The sequence below is a fragment of the Arachis stenosperma genome, chromosome 6, assembly GCF_014773155.1.
Source record: "Arachis stenosperma cultivar V10309 chromosome 6, arast.V10309.gnm1.PFL2, whole genome shotgun sequence".
In the NCBI taxonomy this organism is placed as follows: Eukaryota; Viridiplantae; Streptophyta; class Magnoliopsida; order Fabales; family Fabaceae; genus Arachis; species Arachis stenosperma.
In genome coordinates this window covers 127,779,712-127,785,601 of record NC_080382.1, presented here as the reverse complement: position 1 = coordinate 127,785,601, position 5,890 = coordinate 127,779,712, and the positions used below count along the sequence as shown (strand labels likewise).

General features: G+C 38.4%; 1 non-coding gene across 1 annotated transcript; it reads right to left on the bottom strand.

Annotated features, from left to right (window-relative positions):
- Positions 1-5,527: 5,527 nt before the first annotated feature.
- On the bottom strand, positions 5,528-5,635 carry LOC130937615 (small nucleolar RNA R71). Its single transcript, XR_009068826.1, has one exon. It is a non-coding gene; the product is annotated as a small nucleolar RNA R71 (small nucleolar RNA).
- Positions 5,636-5,890: the final 255 nt, after the last annotated feature.

Sequence of the window (5,890 nt, the reverse complement as noted above, 5' to 3'; positions counted from 1 at the left end):
TGGATTTTTACGTCATTTACTCATTCTTGTAAACCATAGGTCACTAGTTCACTATAAATAGGACTTTTTGCTATTGTATCTGGACCTCATGACACTTTACACGTTTCATATTGTACCTTCTACGGTATGAGTCTCTAAACCCCATGGTTGGGGGTGAGGAGCTCTACTGTGTCTTGATGGATTAATGCAATTACTACTGTTTTTCATTCAAATACGCTTGTTTCCATTCTAAGATATCACTTGCTCCTCAACTTGATGAATGTGATGATCCGTGACACTCATCATCATTCTCACCTATGAACGTGTGCCTGACAACCACCTCTGTTCTACTTTAGATTGAATGGATATCTCTTGGATTCTTTAGCCTGAATCTTCGTGGTATAAGCTAGAATATATTGGCAGCCATTCTTGAGGATCCAGAATGTCTAAACCTTGTCTGTGGTATTCTGAGTAGGATTCAGGGATTGAATGACTGTGATGAGCTTCAAACTCGTGATTGTGGGGCGTTAGTGACAGACGCAAAAGAATCACTGGATTCTATTTCGACATGATCGAGAACCGACAGATGAATAGCCGTACTGTGACAGAGCGCACTGAACATTTTCACTGAGAGGATGGGAGGTAGCCATTGACAACGGTGAAACCCTACATACAGCTTGCCATGGAAGGAGCCTTGCGTGTATGAAGAAGAAGACAGTAGGAAAGCAGAGATTCAGAAGATAGAGCATCTCCAAAACCTCAACCTGTTATCCATTACTGCAAAACAAGTATTTATTTCATGTTCTTCTACTTTTCACAATTAAACCTGAGAATTATTGATATCCTGACTAAGAGTTACAAGTTAACCATAGCTTGCTTCAAGCCGACAATCTCCGTGGGATCGACCCTTACTCACGTAAGGTATTACTTGGACGACCCAGTGCACTTGCTGGTTAGTTGTGCGGAATTGCAAAAGTGTGATTGCAATTTCGTGCACGAGAAAGCAGGCAGGGACTCACCAAGTGTAACACCCTAACTACCAAAGCTCGCTTCCGGCTGCGCAACTCTGATAGCTCAGACATTACGACGACACTTATACTATTTAATACTAAAATATGAGCCTGTTTAAAACTTTAAACCGCAATACCGCTCCAAAAATTACTTTCGTTCGATAACATACATCCATAGATACCATACAACTTACAAAAGCTCACCAAGAGTACATCCATATATATATATACATACATATATATAAATAATGCTACAAACATTACCCAATACAATTCCTAACCCTCTTACAGAACATCTCAAGATAAAGGCGAGGGTACAATAAATAATAATCTAAAGCAATACAAAGCATCTCAACAACAACTAAATAAACTCTTCGTGACTTCAGCACCCATATCCTGAAAGGGGAAAAACGTAAGGGGGGTGAGAACATTATCCTCGAAAGGGTTCTCAGTAGAGGGTTTTTGGGAATTACTGTAATAGGATACATGAAGATAAACCGTACCAGTGATTAATAACCGACTTATGCCTCTTTTCAAAAATAACAGTTTACAATAAAAGAAAAACCTGAAATGCTTTTCCGAAAGAGGAACCATTCAATTCTCAAAAATTCAAAAGCCTTTCAAAACAGTTTATCTATGCCGAACCAAAATAGCCTTTCATATTTTATTCCAAACCAGAAACACAAAACCGAAATCAACCATCGGTTCATCTCATTCCATCCACGGCCCTAGGCCCAAACAATCCAACCATCAACAAATCACCACAGTCCAACAGAGTCTCAGTAGCAATCACAAATAGGAAGATGCAAGCACAAACAAACAATTATTGCAAGTAGAACAATTAACAGTTAATCACATAGGCAAACCACGTACAGTATGCACACCCAAATAATGTCACATAGATGCATATGATGCATGCCTGTCCCTAGTGGTTGATGATATCATCTGTCGGTTACCAAGCCAACCCGACGTGTCCGGTAGCTAACTGATGAGCGGATAATTTATACGCTTTTTGGCATTGTTTTTAGTATATTTTTAGTATATTTTAGTTAGTTTTTATTATATTTTTATTAGTTTTTAGTTAAAATTCACTTTTCTGGACTTTACTATGAGTTTGTGTGTTTTTCTGTGATTTCAGGTATTTTCTGGCTGAAATTGAGGGACCTAAGCAAAAATCTGATTCAGAGGCTGAAAAGGACTGCAGATGCTGTTGGATTCTGACCTCCCTGCACTCGAAGGGGATTTTCTGGAGCTACAGAAACCCAATTGGCGCTTTCTCAACGGCGTTGGAAAGTAGACATACTTTGTCCGAGATTTGATGGCCCAAACCGGCGTTCCAAATCAGCTCAAAACTGCCCGGCGTTAAACGCCGGAACTAGCACAAGAATGGGAGTTAAACACCCAAAATGGCATAAAAGCTGGTGTTTAACTCCAAGAAAAGTCTCTACACGAAAATGCTTCAATGCTCAGCCCAAGCACACACCAAGTGGGCCCGGAAGTGGATTTTTATGTCATTTACTCATTTCTGTAAACCCTAAGCTACTAGTTCTCTACAAATAGGACATTTTACTATTGTATTCTCATCTTGGAATCATGTTAGATCTTTTGATCATCTTTGGATCATTTTAGATCTTTTGATCATCTTTAGACGTCTAGTTCTTAGATCATTGGGAGGCTGGCCTCACGGCCATGCCTGAACCTTGTTCTTATGTATTTTCAACGGTGGAGTTTCTACACACCATAGATTAAGGTGTGGAGCTCTGCTGTACCTCGAGTATTAATGCAATTATTATTGTTCTTCTATTCAATTCAGCTTATCCTTGTTCTAAGATATTCATTCGCACCCAAGAACATGATGAATGTGATGATTATATGACGCTCATCATCATTCTCACTTATGAACGCGTGCCTGACAACCACTCCCGTTCTACAAGCAAACAAGGCTTGAATGTTTATCTCTTGGATTCCTTAATCGGAATCTTCGTGGTATAAGTTAGAACTGATGGCGGCATTCAAGAGAATCCGGAAGGTCTAAACCTTGTCTGTGGTATTCTGAGTAGGATTCAAGGATTGAATGACTGTGACGAGCTTCAAACTCCTGAAGGCTGGGCGTTAGTGACAGACGCAAAAGAATCAATGGATTCTATTCCAACCTGATTGAGAACCGACAGATGATTAGCCATGCTGTGACAGAGCATTTGGACCATTTTCACTGAGAGGATGGGACTGTAGCCACTGACAACGGTGATGCCCAACATACAGCTTGCAATAGAAAGGAGTAAGAAGGATTGGATGAAGACAGTAGGAAAGCAGAGAGACGGAAGGGACAAAGCATCCCCATACGCTTATCTGAAATTCTCACCAATAAATTACATAAGTATCTCTATCCTTATTTTATCTTTTAGTTATCAATCATCCATAACCATTTGAATCCGCCTGACTGAGATTTACAAGGTGACCATAGCTTGCTTCATACCAACAATATCCGTGGGATCGACCCTTACTCGCGTAAGGTTTATTACTTGGACGACCCAGTGCACTTGCTGGTTAGTTGTGCGAAGTTGTGATAAAGTATTGAGATTGCAATGGAGCGTACCATGTTGATGGTGCCATTGATGATCACAATTTCGTGCACCAAGTTTTTGGCGCCGTTGCCGGGGATTGTTTGAGTTTGGACAACTGACGGTTCATCTTGTTGCTTAGATTAGGTATTTTTCTTCAAAGTTCTTAAGAATGAATTATAGTGTTTCAAGGTGATGTTCTTATCATCACCAAAGCTGATTGATTCTCATCAATTTAGCTCTTGAATGTAATGTCCTGCTGAAGCTTGGCTAGCCATGTCTAATTTCTTTAGACTGAAGCTTTAAACTAACATTGCATGATTCCTGGAATTCTCATTAGGAATTTTGATATCCTTACTTTATTTTTCACTCAATTTTCGAAAAATCCAAAAAAAAAATTACAAAATCATAAAAACCAAAAATATTGTATGTTTCTTGTTGAGTCTAGTGTCTCATTTTAAGTTTGGTGTCAATTGCATGTTTCTGTTCTTCTTGCATTCTTTCATGTGTCTTAATTGATCTTTAAGATATTCTTGATAATTTCTTGCTCTGATCTTTAAATTCTCTTGACTTGAGTGTTTTGTTGTTTCTCATATGCATTCTCATTTTGTTAGTGTCAGTAGTATACAAACTTCTAAGTTTGGTGTCTTGCATGCATTGTTTATTTGATTTTAGTTGCATTTTGATTATTCCTCATTATTAAAAATCCAAAAAAATTTTTAATTTGTGTCTTTTCAAGTCAATAATACAGAGAATTGAAGATTCAGAACATTCAGCAGAGGAATTACACAGAAAAAGCTGGGCGTTCAAAACGCCCAGTGAGGAAGGAAAACTGGCGTTTAAACGCCAGCCAGGGTGCCTGGTTGGGCGTTTAATGCCCAAAAGGGTAGTGTTTTGGGCGTTAAACGCCAGAATGGATACCATTCTGGGCGTTTAATGCCAGGATGGCACAAGAGGGAAGATTTTGTTTTTAATGCAAATTTTTTTTCAAGTTTTCAAAATTTTTTCAAAATCAAATCTTTTTAAATTGTTTTTCAAATCATATCTTCTCAAACTATATCTTTTCAATCATATCTTTTTAATCACATCTTTTTTAAAATAGTTTTCAATCATATCTTTTTGATTTATAATTTCAAAATCTCTTTCAAAAATCACTTGATTTCTTTTTCACTGCTAGTTTTCGAAAATCAATTAAGTTTTTTTTCAAAATGTTTTTAAAATCTTTTACTTAATTTTTGAAAATTTCTTCCCCTCTTCTCACATCCTTCTATTTATGGACTAACACTCCTCCTCAATGCACAATTCGAACTCCATCATACTTGATAAGTTCGAATTCTTCTACCTCTTCCTTCTAATTTTCTTTTCCTCTGACACCTCAAGAAATCTCTATACTGTGACATAGAGGATTCCATATTTTCTTGTTCTCTTCTCTTTCATATGAGCAGTAGCAAAGACAAAAGCATTCTTGTTGAGGCTGACCCTAAACCTGAAAGGACCTTGAAGCGAAAGCTAAGAGAAGCTAAGGCACAACTCTCTATAGAGGATCAAACAGAAATCTTCAAAGAAGAAGACATGGCAGCCGAAAACAACAACAATGCCAACAATTCAAGGAAGGTGCTGGGTGACTTTACTGCACCTACTCCCGACTTCTATGGGAGAAGCATCTCTATCCCTGCCATTGGAGCAAACAACTTTGAGCTTAAGCCTCAATTAGTTTCTCTAATGCAACAGAATTGCAAGTTCCATGGACTTCCATTGGAAGATCCTCATCAGTTTTTAGCTGAATTCTTGCAAATCTGTGACACTGTCAAGACTAATGGAGTTGACCCTGAGGTCTATAGACTTATGCTATTCCCTTTTGCTGTAAGAGACAGAGCTAGGATATGGTTGGACTCACAACCTAAAGAAAGCCTGAACTATTGGAAAAAGCTAGTCAATGCCTTCTTGGCAAAGTTCTTTCCACCTCAAAAATTGAGTAAGCTTAGAGTGGAAGTCCAAACCTTCAAACAGAAGGAAGGTGAATCCCTCTATGAAGCTTGGGAAAGATACAAACAATTGATCAGAAAGTGTCCTTCTGACATGCTTTCTGAATGGAGCATCATAGGTATCTTCTATGATGGTCTGTCTGAACTGTCCAAGATGTCATTGGACAGCTCTGCTGGAGGATCTCTTCATCTGAAGAAGACGCCTACAGAAGCTCAAGAGCTCATTGAAATGGTTACAAATAACCAATTCATGTACACTTCTGAAAGGAATCCTGTGAACAATGGGACGAATCAGAAGAAAGGAGTTCTTGAGATTGATACTCTGAATGTCATTCTGGCTCAGAACAAAATATTG